The sequence below is a fragment of the Cygnus atratus genome, chromosome 2, assembly GCF_013377495.2.
Source record: "Cygnus atratus isolate AKBS03 ecotype Queensland, Australia chromosome 2, CAtr_DNAZoo_HiC_assembly, whole genome shotgun sequence".
In the NCBI taxonomy this organism is placed as follows: domain Eukaryota; kingdom Metazoa; phylum Chordata; class Aves; order Anseriformes; family Anatidae; genus Cygnus; species Cygnus atratus.
This window is the reverse complement of record NC_066363.1, coordinates 31,006,481-31,027,084: the sequence shown is the minus strand read 5'-3', so window position 1 is coordinate 31,027,084 and position 20,604 is coordinate 31,006,481. Positions and strand designations below refer to the sequence as shown.

At 37.7% G+C, this 20,604-nt stretch overlaps 1 long non-coding RNA gene across 1 annotated transcript; it reads left to right on the top strand.

The window, feature by feature from the left end:
- Nucleotides 1-8,464: 8,464 nt before the first annotated feature.
- LOC118255868 (uncharacterized) lies at nucleotides 8,465-12,937 on the top strand. Its single transcript, XR_004781058.2, has 3 exons — nucleotides 8,465-9,224; nucleotides 11,808-11,851; nucleotides 12,753-12,937. It is a non-coding gene; the product is annotated as an uncharacterized LOC118255868 (long non-coding RNA).
- Nucleotides 12,938-20,604: the final 7,667 nt, after the last annotated feature.

Sequence of the window (20,604 nt, the reverse complement as noted above, 5' to 3'; positions counted from 1 at the left end):
GCTGCATAAGTATTTTTTTTTAAATCTTATATGGAAAGTTTGTACATACAGCAATATGTAAAATCTGGTCTTGGAAAATACACAACATTATAAATATGTAGGGTGAGACTTTTTTTATGAAAGGGTAAAGGGTTTAATTCTGTGATAAGTGGAATGAAAAATCCCATTCCTGTATTCTAAATCGTGAAGAACATCATCAACATTTTATTACTGAGGGCTTTGAGGAAGGATGGTGTAAAAATAGCAAGGGTCTGAATAAGATTTTTATTTTTCAAAGAAAAAGGAAAAAAAAACTCAAAAAGCAAAATATTTCTTAATTGCTATACGTTACTCTTTTGTTTGTTTGTCTTGTTTTTTGTTTTCCTGATCACAACTTGCATCACTAATATAGTAAATAGAACTGACAGGAGAACACATCATTATGAGATGGCACAACTCATGCTACCAATTTTTATAGGTCGTATGGCTCTTACCGGACCACTGCAAAAAGTATATACTATTTTGAAATGCTTGGAGGGGCCCACCAGATATTAACTTAAGAATTATTGGTTGTGGGTAGAAATAGGCTGAAGGCATTTCCTGCTGTGAACGACACTTGGAAGTTCTCTTTTTGCAGTACTGTAGAAAAACAACGGCAGAATTTATGCAGCATTCATAGACAGCAGATTTCCCCAGACGCTTCAGAAATGCTGTCAAATTAAAACTGCTCTTCAGTAGGGCTTCATATTTTGTTTTTGTTGGCTGCCTAACAATAACTCAAGTGTGAATGTAAAATGAATCTTATTTACTTGCTGGTGGAAGTGTGGATATTGTGGGACACTGGAGTGATTTTTTTTATATTTATTTCTGTTCTGGTGGAGGTGGTACAGACTTTCCAATTGATAGCTGCTGGAAACACTCTTCATCAGAAACTATGGACACTAACCTAATGAGATCACAAGCAAGCCTCCATCTCTCTCTGACATGACTCATGACCAGAAGCTTTGAAGCCTATATGTTTTCTTTCTCTCATGTATTCAGTTTTATAAATCTTGTCAAACACTTCTATAACCAGGAGATGCAATATAAAAATCTCAGGTTGTATATTCAGGAAGAACTTTTTCTTTTGACTTGTACATGTGCTGATGACTACACAGAACAGAATATGGATCCAGCTCCTATTTTTACTTACTGAGGTACCTTTGATGTACATTGGCCCATAGCCTCTGCAGGGAGTTTGATGCTACCTGTTCCTATTGGCATTTACACAGGGAGAGAAAAATACTGAGGCTTTCTCAACCTCCATGCAAGCCCAGGCAATAGCAGGTGAGGATGACCTAGGTGCCCACTTTCCTTTTTTCTCTGTCAGTTTGTGGCAGGTGTTGGATTATAGCAGTAGGAGGTGAGCAACGATTTCAGTGAACAACCATAGTGACCAGCTGCTGTAAATGAGCTCACACAAAGGTGTCTGTGTTAACTGTTCTGGGAGGAGCAGACTAATTGCTCTTGAAGGAGGTAGAAAAATGTTTTGAGTCCTGCTCTCTTTTCTTGGCCACCTTTCAGGTAGAGCTTCTATGAGGTGCCTCACTTGCAGGCATCTTGTAGTGACACAAGCTTTGTCCTCTCAGATGTTATTCATATTTTCCTTTAAGAGCTCAGAACTGATTGCTTGAAAGCTTTTGAATGTTTGAATCTGAATGTATGTAAGACTGAAAATGGGACTGCATTCTTGTGAAAGGGTGCTGGGAAATGCTAAGTTTTATTAATTAAGCTAACCCTGAATCTAAAATAATTGTTGTAGACTTCTAAATTATTTTTCATTATGATAAGATATGGGATCAACTAGCCTCACAAGAGAATGGGTACTGTATGGCTGGCTGGCTGCAGAAAAAAACAGAAGGGGCTGGAAAAATCTGAAAGATTGATTTAATGATGTAGCAATTGCTTGAAGAACAAGCAAGTCAGTCCCCAAAATCCTTTTCCTTCTGTTTGAAGACTGAGAAAAGGAGGGATTGTCCTCTTTCTGTATGTCCCAACATTTTAATGTACATGAGATAAATTCTACCTCATAACTTTTGTTTAACTGTAGCTGAAAGTGTAACTTCATCTGGCTTATGTTAATGAGAATGGTGTATTGGGTTTGGCAGAATCCTCATCCATCCCCATCAGAGTACAAAGCTCCACTAAGGACTGACTTGCGTTTTCACTAAGCCTAAGAAATATATGAATATTTTATTAATCTTAAAGCATTCAGTGTATGCAAGGAATAAGATGCTTAACATAATTCAAGTTGGGTGTACTACTGATTTTTGGTATACTAGTTGATTTGCACAGGGAAATCAAGCCCACTTTCATTGGTCTGTATCAATTTGCATCACACTAAGCAGAGGAAGAAAGTCATTGGTAACATTAGTATAACTTCTAAGAAATTGTTAGAATTTACTTGACTTTAGGGATTAGCACGGATTTAGATTTGGTTGCTCCTAAACTTGGAAATAACAGAACCTTTCTTTTTCAAAGTACAGAGAGGAAAAAAAAATACTTCCTAAGCTCTACCATAACACTGAAAAAGATATTCGTGATTAAGAAATGCAAATCAACACCTTGTGTAGAAGCTGTATTGATTTTAACCAAATGGGAAAATGTTTCTTTTATTACACAGAAGTATTACATTTGCAGAAGAGAGGGGGAGAGGGGATGATTGACTGACAATAGGCAAATTTAGCTTATGTCTCTGGCTGTAAGTAGGACATAATAATTCTTTAAGTTATGGAGCAGCTGGAGAGTATTTCATTGGAAGCTATTCTAACCAGTGACTAGAATGGTCTGCATGGGCCCCTTATCTGTCCCAAATCTCAACATGTGATCAAGCCCACTCAATAAAGTGTTCAGATGTATTGGAGTTTGCTTGACCACAAGCCTCACTAGGAAAGCAAAAGGTTTCCTTTGTTTTTTTTTGGAGTCTTTTTATCAGGACCTTACAGAACCTCAAGCGGGATCTACTATAGTATTTGAAAATGTGGAAGGGAATGAAGCCTGATGTGCTGCATATTTTTAAAGAGTTAACAAACTGACATATGTTTATACTTACTACTGATAATCTTTCTTTGGAAAACCTGTCTAGCTTCTTAAATGTAAAAAATTGGCATCCTATATGACATAAATTGAATTTGAAAATGGCATTTGGATAAATATAAATATATGTATATATATATCCTACTGGTTGTATATGATCGCTTTATTATGTTTGATAAGAATGAAAAGCCCAAAGATTTGACAGTCCTAGAGCCTGGCATGTAAAAATGAAATTCCTGAATGTAAATTAGACAGATTAAACTATCCTTTAAAAGACCCTTGAAGGAGAAAAGGATGTATTTAAAATCCAATAAAATTCAGACCTCCTTCAAATGGCTTAAAATGAGGTCCAGAATGCTTACTAAGTAGGAAATCTACTGTTTTTGATTTAATAAAAAATTTTATAGTCTAATGTAAAAAAAATCCTGTCACTGTATTCACCTTGCAGAAAAAATATGAAACCACATGGAGAAGCATATTTCCACAAATGTATTCCAATTCAAGACCAAGTAACTGTAAGTTCTATTTAGTAATCAGACAATGGCAAATTGCTTGAATTTCTCTACAAGTATTAAAAGAAAATAATTTCAAATAGTGTATGATACCTCCTAAGCGATGCATTGAAAATAATGTGCTTTTGGTAGAAATTCTGAATGGATGTCTTAATAATTTTTTATAAGGTAGAGGTGTCATAAGTAGAGATGAAGTATTTTTATGTTATTAAGTTGCATATATTATTGGCTCTGTGGGTTAAAAAAAAAAAAAAAAGGCACAAAAGAGTCTTTGTTATACTCTCTGTAGAGCTATTTATACATTGTGACTTACTGTGTCCAAGGACTGCTTCCTGCTTCCGTTAAAAAGTAGTCCCTCCAAATAAAATAAAAGCCATAAACCCTGACATTACTCAAGTCCTGTCTATTGAAACAACAACAAAAAATCACACATTATTTTGCATTGCCTATATAGAATATGCTCTCTTGAGTTTACTTAAATACAGTTCCAGATGAAGCATACTGTGAAAGTGATGCCTTCCATACCTAAAGCAGCAGAAAGACTTTTTTGTTGTTGTTACTTTAAAAATAATGATGGGCCAAGCCATCAGGTGCATCTACAGGGTATAGCTGAAGCTGGGGAGGTATGCAGCAGTTCCAGTCACTGTATAGACCATAAACTCTCTAGGCAGCTACTACTCTTTTTTTTCCTGGGCTTGAACTTTTCTTGGGGTGAGACTTGACGCATGCTTTGGTTTTACTGAAGTACTAATGCAATAGTACAGTATTAATGATATCTGTCTCTGCACATCTATTGTTCTTCTCCCCATCCCCATGATCAATCAAAGCAGCTTAGGTAGGTGGTGCAATTTAAAACAATACTTGTCCTCTAAAATTGTGCAACCAATACTCGCTGCCTAATACTTGTTCTGTCAGACCACTTCTGTTTTCTCCTCAGTGCCTTCAATATCTTTCAGTCTGACATGTGACAGTTTTTCCATGTGCCTGACAAAGTACTTGAAAGGTACTTTGTGAAAGGAGGAAATTGTGTCCCAGATGGGCAGACATAGCCGAGGCTAAGTTGTAGCTGGGGGTTTTCATTTACTGGGCTTAGGGCATGGTGTGGAGCATTGCCCTTTTCTCTTTCTCTTTAAATGCCATGTGCCCAATGCTGTGCCCCTCCCAGGTGGGCATGGGGGGCCATGGAGGAAGAAGCATTGTACTGTGCTGTGCAATGTGGCCTCACTTGCAGGGGCATGCAGAGGAGGAACCAATGCCCAAGTCCCACTGACTGCTCAGACTTGACAGACCTATCTGTTTTTAGGTAGCCTTGGAAACATCTTTGACCTGTGTGGCCAGAAGCAATAAAGCTGGCTACACTGGCTAAACCTTTTCTTCATGAAAAGGTGACCTCCCACCAGATGCCCTCATCTGGACAGGATAAGGGTCAGGATCAGGCTATGCATTGCTCTGTCTGCACTCCCAGGTACTAACTGTAAATCCCTCCATGGTTAATTCATCACAATCATCTCTTTTCCAACTGCTGTAAGGCAGCAGCTCTTTCCCTCATATTTGGATATTTGGATGTGCTCACTAGTGAGTTTCATTTCAATTTAGTGATATTTTTAAAGATTATATGCCAGGTTCCCCGAATAGTTCTAGGGAGAATAATTTTTCTTATCTTAATCATGTTGGGCAATAACCCTACTCTAGAAAGATATGAGAAAAATCTCCTCCTTGCTTACAAAAACTAGTGCTCAGAATTCGCACAAATAAGAATTCCTAAAAAGTCAAATTTAGGAAAGTTTCTCTGAAAATTTTCAGTATAGTCTAAAAATCTTTTGTATGATTCCAACTAACTTTTATTGTAGTTTTCTTATTAGATAGAAGGAAATTCCATTGTCCTACAGTTCCCAATCTTGCTGCCCATCTTGGGAAGTTTTAACTTCGATAGGATGAATGTATGTTTCCTCTCTGTATATCACCAAATAAAGAAAGAATTTGCTGCCTCATCTGTATTTCTGTACATTTTTTCCCAATATACTCAATTTGGCATTTGATTTTTCTATCTGTCATTCCATAGTGTGCCACATGGTACTGATTCACTTTTTCCATGTGAGGAATAATCTTAGTAGACAACAGTTATTGGTGTGAATGGTAACAAAGTGAAAATGTGAACCATTTAACTGCATCCAGCCTTTGTGTACCTACAGGAACATATGGGTCTTTGTCCCAAGAGCACCTTCAAGTCTCTCATTTAAAAAGTATTAATAACATTTTTGGAATAATTTTCATGGAATTAGTGTTGTTGTGTTTTGAAGTTAAATCAGAATTTAGCACAATCTCTGAAGAGCCTTGATTCTTTTACACACAATTTTGTACCACGGAAAACAGATTCAATTTAACGTAAACCTACTATTGAGATTGAAATGCCCCACTGATATTTAAAGAAATTACTTCAGTAAGGAGAAGGGAAAAATGATTCTGGTTATATTTATATTCTCTACTTTTTAATGACAGCTTCTAATACTGTTCCCATGCTTAAATAACAAAGCAAACTTAAACTTTAATTTTCATCACAATATTTTATTCACAGATTTTTTTACCCATTTTAGGAAGAGAATAATACACATACACAGACTTATTTCAAGTCAGCAGTAGGGTTTACACAATCAAAAGTTCTGGTGAGTCTTGACAAATTAAGCTAGATACTGTGCAAGTTTCCTGAGCAGGATGTAAGGAATAATTCAGAGTGCTCTATTCGGATCTACTATTTTTGCAATCAAACTTTACAATTATTATGCAGCAAGTTATTTTTTAAAATTATGTGGAAATAGCTTTCATTCATGCTCTTATGCATAAATACTGAAGCTCCTGGTTATTTTTTCCTTGTCAAGTTGAGCTCCCAATAATGTGAATGGAAGTTCAGCTTTAGTAATGATAGAGTAATAAAAACTGGATCCGGATCTCAGGATTTGGCACATGGACACTAGATCTATTAAGTCATCTTGTCCATACTCCTGCCAATGCAGAATTGTTCCCTTCAGCATAATCTCCAGTGCCTTATTCAGTCCAATTTTAAATGACTTGGGTGAAGCGGTTTCCATTACTTCATTTGGTTGAAGTATTACTTATTCCACAGACTAATATAATGCTTTTCAAGCTGCTTCATTCTCATGGATCACTTCCCAATCCCAACATTTCCCCCAGATATACGAGTATGAGTAAGGGTAAGGAAAATGTGTGTAGAGTATAAAGGCCAAAAGGAAAAAGTGGCACAAAGTCCTTCCCCTCACTCCATTTTTTTTATAATGTCTTTCTCCTTGCTTCATATTTCTAATGTCTGCCTCTTCACTCTTGCCAGTGAGACTTGGACCGAACACCCTGAGAAACTGATCCACTGTGAATTTTTCCCCATTTTTCTGTATGTGAATCATTCCAAACCAGTCTGTGAGGTTCCACACCCCTCCCCCCCCCCACCTTACTCCCTCTATTCTCTATTATATCTTATTATGTTTATTTTCCTCTGTATTTTATTTATTTTTAGTAAGCCACTGATTTTGCAACTTAATGCTGACTCTTTATTACTCATCGCATGCCACTTACCACTAAAGAAATTATTCTGATTAGAAGGAAATTTTTATAGAGGCTCCATGGAGTGTATTTTTTGCAGGTGAATGTGTGTAATAAAAATGACATTTTACAAATTATCAGGTATTTAAAAAACAAAAACAATTGGAATAGTAGACAAGATTGATGCAAAAATCACTGAGAAAGTGCGTAAGTTTTTGTGGGTCCTGTTTTCTAGTGTATTGCATGTACACAGATAGCCAAGGTTTTAAATCATTGTGCATGCAAAACAAGTTTGAAATATTTGGTGTTGTAACTGAAATTCCATGCTAAGATCTTTGTTTCACTTTTCAGCTATACACAGTAGATGTTGCAAGAACAGAGTCTGAATTTGGCTCTTATTGAGATGTAGAAATTCAACAGCAGGAAATAATCTTCCTTGAAAGAAACCCCTATTTCCGTCCTCTTATTTTTTTATATATCCTTTAGTAGCTGATCACTTAAAACAGGTGCTGTAATTCATGATTGGACATTAAACATTTACGATGGATGGTGTCTGTGTTTAGAGACAACTTTATGTACCAGTGCTTGTAAGGCACTTCCTCTCAGGAATCAAATGGAAATAAGATCATATAACACTCTGGCAGATTATAGATTCAAATATTACAGCTGCTTGAATTATTCATTGGAATTCAATTAGTTCGTTTTCATATATGTAATTATTCAGAAATGAAACTTGATCCCTATGAAAATGTTCTTTATATAGAAATGGTCAATAAAAGCAGTCAAAAAAGGACGCCACATGGGCACAAACATGCCTGAGTCTCATATGCTACTCATACTGCCCAGCTTTCTCAGCTGTGACACCTAGAGTGGAAACATCTGGAAGAAGATGCAACTTGTTTAAGAGGTAGAGCATGCCAAGGCAAGGCTGGCCAAGCTGGGAAGAAAGTGAGGGTAGGGTGCTGAGGCAATGGTGAGAAGTGGTGCTTGCACACCAAAAAGCCTTACTGCCTGCTGCCTTGTATGACTAATTCAGGTTCTCAGACAGAAATCAGTGCTATGAACTACTAACAATTGCCATCCCCATGAGTCTGCTCCAAGCAGAACAACTAGTGTCACAGGGATATATTCACTTTTACTGGTTTACAAGTAATTTTCTTTACTGAGATGTCCATATTTGCCTCTAGAAAAGTTAGCATCTGCCACTTCAGCTATGTAGATGGGTGTCCCCACTCAGTCCAGACCACACTGTAATAAGTGCAATCAGACACTATTTTAATGACACGGTGACCTTTTAGAGAAATCCATCTATAAACACTGATTGGATGTCCTACATAACTGACCCATGGCGTGGTTGCATCCACATGGCTGTGCAGCCCTTTTCCCTGCTCATATGCATCTGCACATATTTCTGTGTTTTGATGATTGCACACTGGTAAAAAGCTACTTGTTTTGAGGAGCTTGTAATGCAGAGAAAAATCAAACATTTCCAAGGTAAAGACACACATGAATTTTGAAAGGCATCCTGCACCATAGAGACTTTCCTTCACTGCTGCAAAGTGTCTGTGGAAGAAGGCAAGCCATTTACGCTGCATTTACTGCACTCCCATGCTCCTGTGCAAATAGAAGAGTTTGCCTTTCCCCTTTCAGCTGTGGTCAGCTATGCTCTGTTGCAGGAATTCTTAAGATCACTAGTGTGGACTCCAAAAGGAGTCAGTCAGTTCCCTCCAAAAGTCACCTTTCTGTGTGTTGAGCCTGTACTAATGTATGTATTTCTCTGCAGGGCTTTTGGCTTACTTCAGTGCTGTTTTCATGTGATCTTGCTATCACTTTGGTTTGCTGGCCGAGTGGGCTTGTTTGTACCTGAAGAGTATCTTGCAGAGACAGAACTGTAGTGAAATGCTTTGATAGCTGGACACATTTTGGCTGCTAGGCCCAGCCTCTGCTGGTTGTCGTAACACTTTGAGTAGCTGAGTCCTTCCAGCTGGTAGTGATAGTTTCAGCTGTCACATTAAACCTGCAGTAACTCCTTTGGGCGCAACAGGTGTAGCTTCAACTGCCAGCAGCTGGACATATTTGACTTTCCTCCTCCAGAAGACTGCATAGGTGAGCCCCTATCTTTCTTGTCCTTACTCTGGGTAGATAAAGTTTATATGACTATAAAATACCTAGAATGGAGAACAAAAATCAGCTTAGATTCAAATGCTCTGTCTGGAATATAAAAGAACTTTTATAATGAACCATGAAGAGAACTAGATATATTGAGCAAGTTCTCTAGTAGTGAACCTAGTGCCAAATATTTAAAGTTTCTTTAACACATTTTTTTCTTTTAATTTAAGTTAGGTATTTAAGAAGGTCCTTTACATTTTAGTCCCAATACTCATAGGAGACAGACAGAACATCCATAAACCCCCTTTTTTTTTTTCCCAACACATAATATAAATGATCTGCTATTCTAAGGACAAAAAGCTATGAAACAAAAATGGGATATCACCCAAGAAAAAATTTGAGAAGCAAATAGAACCTGGAAAAGAGAGAACAAAGGAAAACAAGACACAATACAGAAGGTATCTCATGTAGGAAACATTACATCCTCCTTCTGAAGACAGATATCGTCAAACCTGCTATTATCAAAACAAAAGCTTCTTTGACCATAATTGGTCATAAAGACATTGGGTCATTTTCAGGCTAGTCCTGTGTTAAGCTGATGTCTGGGTTATTCTGACTTTTTCATCAAAACAGATCACACCAGTGGGAAGTTTGTTCAAAAAATAAAATAAATTATATACTGTTAGGGCCTCCAAGATCTCACTCCCTGGGAGAGTAAGCACATGGGAGGAAGGGTGGGGGGGCTGGACAACAGCCAGATCTGTCCCCATACTGGTGTACTACCATCAGAGTATGGATTTGGTTAAACATGCTTTCGGAGCAAAACTCACATAGAGGTCTTTTTAAAGTCCCAAGTCATTTAATGGTCCAGAAGACAAACCCTTAGCTGTAAAGCACTTTCCTATCTACTCTGAAATTAATTGGGGTATTGCCATGGCCTGTGTTCATTCTAGACATTAGATATGCACTTACCTGTCCCTGAACCAGGGTGAATAAAGACAAGCTTTTAAGCAGTATTACCTAGGCTGTAATTAAATGCTATCCTCAGCTGAAGGAACACAATATTTAGGACATACACTTCCCATGGTCTAGCTTGCTAACAACTGTTGACTGATATCTTGTAGCACAGGCAGAGAGGCTGGCAGGTTTTCACAGATAACTAAAAGAAGTATGGTATGGTATACAGTATGGTTTTCATCTGATTAGATATAGAGTAGTTACTGCTTAATTTTTTTTTTCTATATAATTTGTGTAAGTATAGAAAACAAAAGCCAGGCCAACTTACAAGAATATTTTTAGAGGCCTTTGAGAAATAACCCAAAACAACCCAAACCAAACCAAAACTAACAACAACCTCCGGAGTGTATTCATACTGGGATCTGGAATGCTGTAAAATCACTATGCAGAGCTCTGGCAGGAAGCCCACTGCTGAGCAATGTACTGCAAAGGAGCTGAATATGTTTGCTTTGTGTTTGCTTCACGAAGTTCTAGAGTACTTTGCAACATTCTTTGTCATGATGCACAAACTGAAGACCCAAAACATAAAAAGGAGGGTAGAAAGCTGCAGCAGCCAAAAAAAAAAAAAAAAAAAAAAGCATTTATGAACTCTGTGGAAGTCTCCTTGGAGCTCAAGAGTCTTAGAATTCTCCTTTTCACTAAGGGAAAATTAGACTTCTTTGGACCAAAAATATGGAAGTCATCCTTACCTCATTATGTTCTCTAGAATATGCAGACCTGAACTTCAGGAAAGCTTTTTAAACATCCTGCTCCAGATGATAGCAAGTCTGAGTGACTCTTAAAAGCTATGGAGATGATACAATGCATTTATTTGCTTTACTACCCTGTAAGAAGCAATGTACTTTAGTGAAGCATTTGCTTTCACCTAAGTCCAGCTATGTCCTTTATGGCCACTGTTCTTTTGGCTTGCTATTGAGGTTGCTGCGCTATGGGCAGGAGGTTTAGAGAACAAACAGGAACCTTTGTTTCCCTTCATTTATGGAAAAGAAAACAAGGCAGAAGGAGGAATGCTGAGCAGCTGCCCGAAAGCTGCTTTGTTTCAGCTTCATTGCTACATGATGCCTGAATTATTTTTTGATAAAGTATTTTGTATATTGGAAGAAAGCACAGAACTACAGTAATAAGCATTTCTATTTAGAATTTATGCTGTCTATTGACTATAGACAACAAGGCAAATTCTAGTAAGCAGATGCTGTGCTCTTTGAAAAAGGGCACTGAAATCTGATACAGTACCTAATAGTGGAATTAACAGCAAATATGATAAGGCAAATGCACTGTTGTCAAACTCTGCTTAACAGCTATTTCATCATGCAGAGAGCAAAGAAATCATGACAGTACAACACAGTGGCAGCATGAGTATCTGTCTCATTTAACATCATGCTATTGTTGTCAGTTGGGAGAGCAGTTACTCAGTTTGGTGCTCTCCACTGAATATCCAGGATCATTTGAAGTCAGTGGAAATGTGAGTGCTTGTAGTGTCTGTTTTTTACATTGTAGTGTTCTGCAACCTTAAAAACAGATGTCTGAAATAGTTTATTGTGCTTTTCCTCAAATATTATACAGCACCGGTATGTGCAGAGCACAAAGGATTACCTCAGCAGCATTGTGTAAGTCTTTGTCTTTAGTTTATAGTCTCTGTGATGTATTGTACGTAAATCTTTTTATGGGACTGGGAAGGGATGGTAGCCTAAGTAAAATTAAACACTGTACTATGCAAAAGTTTTAGAGTTCTCCTGCTCTGTAAATGGACACACTGAAGACACAAAAATAGAAAGACTTTGGAAATAGTTTTCATCAAATAATTTTGACCCATGGAAGCATTTTACACTAGACCACATAAGAAGATGTTGGTTTTGGTGCTGGCAATAAAAGGACTAATTTTCCCAAGGGATAGAATAAACATTCTCTCCATTCTCTCACATTTTGAAATTTAAATGGGGAAAGCTTAGATATTTTTATCTTCCTTTCTCATAGTTCCTACATCACTTTCTTCTGTGAAAGACAGTGAAAGTTAGAGTACCAAGGTGGCTACAGTTCAAAGAGCACTAGATGTTTCCAAGAGAAATCAGTGACCTATTATAATGTTTTGTTCAGGCATCTGTACCATCGTTCAGTATAATACATTCTTGTCTTCATGCCTGAAGAATTGTGCCAACAGTAAGTCCTTATAGTGGATAAGGAAACATGCTATTTCTCTATAGAAAAATGCTGATCCAATCTGTCTAATTTACAGCTTGATTTAATGGTCAGATCCCTGGTGGAGATTATCGAAGTATTGTAATAACATGGAACCAATCATTATATAAGCCAGGCTGTGGCTGCTTACATTTAAAATCACTGAACACCAGGACATGATGGAAATCGGGTGCTAAGGACAAGATTTGCAAAGATGTAGACAGCACATCTGAAAATCACAGCAAAGGAGCTATACAAGGGTTATTTGAAAGACATTGGAGATCATGAAGCAGAAATCCATGGACTCATTCCCTTGGTTTCTTTTTTTTCTAGAAGAATACCTTTACTGGTAGCTGGGGAGTCATACAGCTGTTTGGTCTCCTGCTGTCATCTGATGAATCTCATGCTGATACATCTTTAAATGAAGAGAGAGAAGTACACAGAACTTCTTTAGCTGGTCTGCTTGCTAAAAGATAGAATACCTAATTTGGAGGTATAACAGATTAGGAAAACATTTTTCACGAGGTGTCCTGTGCTATGGGAACAACATAAACATTGAACTATATACAAAATAATAAATTTTCTTTCCAATAAAGGTTTTTAAGGAAATGGCCTTGGCTCTGTGCCTTGTGAGGAGTTCAGTCTTGTGCCAAATTATGTATTTTAGAGAGCAATGATAGGTTGAAGTGGCACAGTGAGGTCTAGGTACAAACAGATCTTGTGTGGCTCAGCTGTGTGAAGATGGCAGCATTCCGAGAGAGGCACAGTAACAAAATCAGGAGTGTATGAAACTTCCCTGTTGAAGCTGTAGGTATCTAAGTTCTTCTTAAATTTATGTAATATATCATAGGCTAAATTCAGTAAAAGATTAGGGGATTTCTTGCATGGAACTGAGCCACATGGATCCGGGAGACTGTCTCTTTCCTAGTGCCATCTAACCCTAAAACTGCCTAAATTCAAGTGGCCTCTCACTGTAGACTATAAGTTTCCTGTGTGGCTAGAGTTTTGGTTGTCTGTATAGCTATAGCTGCCTAACTCTGAGCTGGTAGGTACTCGTCTTCCTCCAAAGCCTGATTAGAAGTATCAAAGAGTACATTCCTGTCTTATCTCTTCTGAAAGGCTCAGCATGGTACTGCTGAAAGCATGGTACTATAGAAACCTATTGCTTAGAGCACTCTCCCACAGGGAAGCACTATACTCAACTCACCTGAAGGGTTTTATTGCTGCTCACCATATTATAGGCTCATCTGTATGGCAGTATTTGCTCGTCTTGTCTTTGTCTTATTCTATTCAGTGCAGTGAAAGAAGCTATAAGCATTATTGCCTCAATAGCAAGAGGCTGCCATTTGTCACTCTTTCCCTGAATATATCTGCTTTTTCTATCTGAAAACTTTGCCTCAGGCAATCCAGAAATCCTAGACATGCATTTTGTGTGTGTATATCAAATATACCTCACATGCACAAATCAGCTGTTCAGGGCAAATACAATAAGTTCAAAGCTTCGTGGAGGCATCTGGCCTACTGTGCATGTGGTATACACATTTCCTGCATGGAAAAGGCAAGGCAGCAGACTCTTGTACATGCAATAAATGTATGAGTGCATGCAAATACTTCTGTCTAGGTTAGCAACCCTCTGTTCCAGGCTCATGATCCCACAGGCCCAGAGCTGTCACTCTGTTACCAAAACTCCAGAGAGAGTGAAAATGTTCATGTCAGTGAGTTCCTTCTTGGCCAGTACTGGGTGAGCTCTACACAAAGGACATTTCCTGTACTAATCTAAAGAGCCCAGTGTCTACATGGGATCTGGCCCTAGATGGCTACCTGCATTTTCAGATACTTTTATTCGTAAATATCTTTGAAAACTAGTCTCGGCTCCTTTACAAGCTATGATGAAATCTCAGACTACGTAAAGTCTTAAGGCAAAGTGGTTTGACTTGCAGTAATACCAGTAATGAGAGCTGGAGTCCATTGCATAAAATTACTAGAAGATCATACCGGTGTTATTTAAGTGTTTTAACAGAGAATTAGGTTTCAAATTTTAGACATCAGAAGTTTGATGTTGTGGTCACAGTTTGTATGTGTATTGAAGAACTTGTGGGTAAAACACTGAATAGAAACTTTTTTTTTATTATTATTATTTTTATTTATCCCTTAGCCTGTCTCAGAGTTCATTTCATTAGAGCAGTGCAAAGTGTTCACAATGAAACACCAGACCACACAAAAGTCAGGTGGTGTGGAGTTTTGTTACAAACTAGTAACGCAAACCATATTTATAAAAAGATTTGCTTAGCATTGTGGAACTCCTGAATGACCTGAACTCAATTTTAAGCATATATGGTGTGTGGCTTTGGATAAGAATCATGCAAAATTCATAGCTTTGCATGGTTTTGATGTGAGGTGCGAATAAACACCAGGTGAAGCACAGCAATTTCAATTGAGTTTCAATTCGATCAGGATCTGATCCTCACCCAGTGTTAATCGGTGTAGCTCCATTGAAGTCAATATTTTGCTCCATGGTAGAGCTACACCAATTTACTCTAGCTGAGGAACTGATTGAAATTTTCAGTTTGCTCAAACCTGAAAGTCAAAGACTAACTCACTGGGTGTGAAACTATTTGGATCAAAATGAAAGAAAATGTTTGGACAAATGCTTGTGAAGTAAAAGTAGTTCTATATTTTGCAGCTGTAAGGTCGCAGCCCTGAAATATATATTCCTAATGATATAACCATAAGTTAAATCCATCATTACTTTTTTTTCTTTTCTTTCTAACCAATAAAATGACTTTTGCTAAATCTACCTTGTGATATAAGTTTAAAAGGAAAAAAGATATTTCTACTCAAGTCCTATAATAATCCCAAATCAAACAGAAGTTTTAGAGATGGATAGGAAAACTTATGACCTTGAGTGCAAAGGAATGCCTAAGAAACCTGTATTTTCTTTTTCAGTACTTATATATTTAATATATAACTAAAAAGACAGCAAAAGCAGGCATGCAAGTTCTCCATAGGATTGCAAAGATAATCCTAAAAATAACGCTTTCCAAGGCAGCCCTGTGGAAAATTCAGATGTGATATCTTTAACTCTCATTTTGGTTCTGCTTCCTTTGTTTATTGTTTCCTTTCAAATGATTCCATCTTTCAGAGGATGACTTGCCACTGACTTGCGTTTTTCCTTGAACATATTAAATAAGAGAAAATAGAGGGCTAGTATTGCAACAAGCCATATGTCTGAAACATTGCTGGTGTTTGCAGAGAAGCAGAAGGATGACGTTGTGTACCTGTTATTAGTGATCAGCATGGCTTCACTGGCTGCAACCATACTCACAAGTCAAGACAATGTTCCTGGGTGCTGGGATTTGATCAACTGTACTATTAAATTGCTACATCAACCCCAGCATGGCTTTAATTTGGGCCACTTAGTAGCACTGGACAGTTTCTGAGTAGGGTGCAGGAGTTGGCATGCACCAGTGACCATTTCCAAATGGTACGTTACATGCAGTCTTGTACTTGGAGGGTGAGAGAATTTAATAGTATGGTCTTGGGCCAGGACAAGCCTGTTCATAGCAGCCAGGATAGACATGCCTAATTTACTAGTGTAGGTACACCCATTCTGTCTCATTCTTGGCCTGTCAGCTATCTTATGTATTTAATTTTTTCTCTTCTTTTTTGATTCTTATGTTTGGTTTAGACTTATTTTATTTATCTAACAACTTCTGGTCACCACATGGCATAAACAATGTCAGTTCACATGTGTTCTCTGTGTTTGTTGCACTTGTTAGTAAGACAAATCTTGAAGAAAAAAAAAATCAAATTCTTCTCAGTTTAATAGAAAAGAGGCTAGAGTTTCTTGCCTTCATGTGGTCTAATTCATGATAGTAAGTGTAGGTGATTTTACAGTGCACTGTAAAAGAAAAAGAAAAATGAAGGTGGATTTCCAGTAAGAAGGCAATCTTAAGAGAATCTTTTTTTTTTTTTCCCCCCCCCTTTGGCAAGTGAGTGAAAATTGAAAGAACAATGAGGAAGTCTACTTGTCTCAGTGGAACAAGTGAAAACTCTGGATTGACACTGGTAAAACACTTTCTCAATTAGATTGCAGGGCATTGTTAATGTTTACATTCCTTTTCCCTTCCTTTAGGTATAAAAGTATTTAAGGTCTTGTATGCTGAACCTCTAACAATTTCTGATGTCATTGCTTTTGCTTATTAATGAGAAATAAGAGGGAGCAAGTAGACAAGTATCAAAGATTTAATAGGAACTATGAAAAAAATACCCAAAACTTCCCACAAATTTTGAAATCTGAACTGTGTCTTGATTTTATAAATGACTTGCAAAGAACTATTTTCTATTTTCTAAAATAAACAACTTTCAGCATTTACCAAAAATGTTCTGTTTTATGGCAAAAGAATGAGGGGGGGCATTTTACTAGAATGACTTTCCATGAGCTTATTACATTTGGTCACTTTTCATTGGAAAAATTATAGTCAACTCTTTCCAAAGAAAGCTTTGGTTACAAAATCAGGAAGATCCTGAGATAGATACAGTCTGTGCAGTGAGAAATATTCTTTAAACCGAGTGCAAAGAACATTCAAAGATATGAGCTAGATTTTGGTGTGGGATCATTTTCAGGTGTAGGAGAACTGCTTCTATTTTGCCCCTATCTGAGAAAGCATTAGTAAAAAGTAATGAGCTCCCTTTTCTCCCTGTTTACTAATGCTGTTTACCTCTGGAGAAACTTATACTACTTGTCATGGTTGTTAAGCCATTGCAGGTTAGATAAACAAGTCTGAATGTTGTAAGTATGAGAAAGAAATCTACTGTGGGAATGGGAAACCTCAAGCTCATCTCTTTTTCCCCAAGTGGGTGAATGATGGAGAGCAGGATCCTGCAGAGAGGACTGGAATTAAAGAGTGAGCTTTAAAGAGTGAGAAGACTGTGGAGAAGAATCCCGCAAGACATCCCATTAGAACAGAATCCGTTGGAGAGGAGGGATGATCCAGTGGTTGATGAAAGGTCTAGGCTGAGAGCTGGGAGTTCTACAGCAGCCCAAGGTAGTTCTTGAAAGGTTGGCTGCTTGCCTGTCTGACTGTTTGGGGTGAGGTTGAAGCCCCAGACCTGCCAAGTTCTGTGTGCAGCTCTGTGCTGTTTTGTGAGTTGGAACTTGGAGTTCTGACTTAATGCCAAGTGCCTGTATGCATTGCACCTACTGAAATATTTGGGGTATTGTCAGGCATTGTAAACTTATTCTTGGGGTGTGATCATGCAGAGCTATTCTTGCTAGCATTCCATACAAAAATATCATTTTAAGAGGTGTTGTGAAAAAGATCACTAGCTGAAAATTTAATTTCCTGCCCAAATGGATGAAGCCTGCAAGGTAAAATAAATGTATTTAAAGAAATCAGCTATCTAAATCAGTCTATTTCAAAAATAGTTTACTGTTGTCAATAAGGCAGAATCTTGTGAATCTACACACTTCATAATTTGCACATAAGGTTGGCAGTTTTTTCCCCACTTTTTGGCAATGATTTAATAGCAGAGAGCTGTAGCGAGGGCTCATATTACTAGGATTATGTTCTATTACACAATATACTGCAGCTTATTTACAGAAGACCTCGTTAATTTGCATTAATATGAATGCACCCACTGTAAATTACTGATTATTATTATTGTTATCATTATTATTTAATGCACAGCAAGGATCACGTTTAAAACCAGCACCCTGAACAAGTAGCAATGTGGTATGACGCTGAAAGTGGGAAAGGGACCAGATATAAGAATTCTTCCTTTTAGATCCGGATGAGGACATTTGCCTCCATGCTATTGGATCAGTAGTCAGGAGACCTGTATTCTGCTCCTGAATCAGGAACTGATTTGCTGTGTGACTAAGTAACACTTAATCTTTCTTTTTCAGCTCAGCAACAGTCTGTGAAATGATGATAAGATTTTGATGCCTTTGATATCCTCTGCTTTAAGGTCTTGTGTACAGTTTGTATGAGGTAGCATTATATGCTCATAAACCACTTTGGTTTTAAATCACTTGAAAGTGGAGTGGCTTAAAATGTCTTTGTATGAGACTGAGAATTTGGTCCTTGTATCTGAAAGACTATCTAGAAGGAATTTGAGACCAACTCCAAGTTATGTCATATAAAAAGCAGTTGTCTTTGGTTTAAAAAAAAAAAAAAAAAAGAAAAAAAAGTGGTTCTTGAATGCACAGTCAGTTGGGAAGCATTTTTGTTTATCTGGACAATCATTAAGAATAGGAAAGAACAAAACTTAGCCATATATTATACTCCCTAATGTTAATGAGGAGATGATATTTACTCCATCTAAAAAGGTGTTGCTGGCTAATTACACAATTAAAATTTTGTCTTGGCATTATTTGAGCTCGTACAGCAAATCTGACCTTGCTTTATATAGGATTTTAAACCAGATTACTATGAAGTAGAGAGAAACTAATTAAAAGATGGCAGGTTTCCAGTTTTCAGTTGACGACCTGCTGCTGCTGCTGCTGCTTGTTGCAGTCCCTAGGGTGAGTGGAGCAATCCGATACTCCACTACAGGATGTACAGAATGTTCTGTGGTGTTCAAGTCAGGCATTCTATGGAAACTTAGCAGGATCCTGCATCCTCATTGCTTTTCATGCGCTCTAGCAGGGGAGAGCTGCCAGAAAGCCAAACCAAACATTTTTATGGGTTTCCTCAGGCCTACCTCCACATCTTTTTGAAAAATTAAAGCACACAATCATGGGTGGGTCTGTTGAAGTAAGCAGGCACTATTATTCCAGGTTTTCAAGGTTGTTTTCAGTATGTGGATCTAGTCAATTAAGGAAGAACACGTCTAAACTCTCTTCTGAAATTTCACATGAAAAATCCCAGCCCAGGGAGTGTTTCTAAATGCTGTTCAGCAACTGCAACAAGAAATTAGAAATGCTAGGGATTTTGCTAGAAGCATTAGTATCACAGAAACTTAACAGTTTAGTTTTACTGATGAAACAATTTCATGTGAAAAGGCCCAATAACAACCTTCTGTTCCCTGTTTCCCTCCCACTGTTTGAAGTCAGATTTTTTGTACTCATGGTTAGATAAGAGCATAAATCCTATGACTTAAGTGTTGTCTGTGGTAGCTTGGAGTTCAGTGCAGGTTAGCCACCGAAATATTTGCCCAAAGTTTCAGATTAAGTTTTCAGTCCACACTCTGCTCTGCTGTGGCTATATGTTTATCATTCATAGACCAGCTAGCTGCAGCTTGCACACACATCCTCAAACAAGTTTTAAATCATACTTCTTGGCTGCCATGTAGACATGTCTTTAACCCCTGCGTAGCAATGCCAAGCAGTAAGCTTCTTCTCTGATGCAATTTTATTGCATTCCTTCTGCATCCTCATCTTTGATCAGGAAAGATCGTACTGTCTGGGTAGGAAGTTAGTCCATGTTGTATATTTAGTTCATGTTATAGAAATTAGACCTCAATATTTCAAGACCTGTGCATACCTAAGCGCAATTAAAGGGATTTTATTTCTATACCCTTTTAAGAGATTAAACAGTAAATGCCAATTTTGCCAAAATGTTTTTCTAGTACAAACTCTGCAGGAGCCAAAAAATACAAGGCATCTTCAGCCAGAGGCATTGCCAAGTGCAAGCATTTAAAATAAAGCTGTAATGTGATTGGGTTGCATGGCACCATTTAATCTGAGGACAAATTTGCAGAATTTCCTGGCTAAAAGCCCTGAGCTACATAGTTCTGCATGACACGAATTTCTGAAATTGATCCATGCTGGGAAATGAAACCCTATTATTTTGGGAGGTGAATGAGTAGGGAAGATTCCTATTGCCTTTGTACCTAAATACATTTTGTACTTAAATTTTACATGGCTCCCCAACATTTTTGATGAACCTTACCGTTTCCATACTTACTGTCTCATACTGTGCTTTCCAAATGCTTATCCTTTTTTGATTTTTGAGTTGTGAACGTCCCTAAATGATATGAATCATAACTGCAATTCACTTGCATGTATTAGTTCAAGAAGGGTCTCAGACCTCAAAACTTATATAGTAGACAATCAGAGAGGGGAATAAACTGATTTCTATTTTGTTTCTGCATTGGTAGGAGGGGAGACAGATCAATCTTGTTCTGAAGTCAGGCTCCTTCAAATATGCGTTATACCATGGGCTGAGCTCTGCCCATGTGA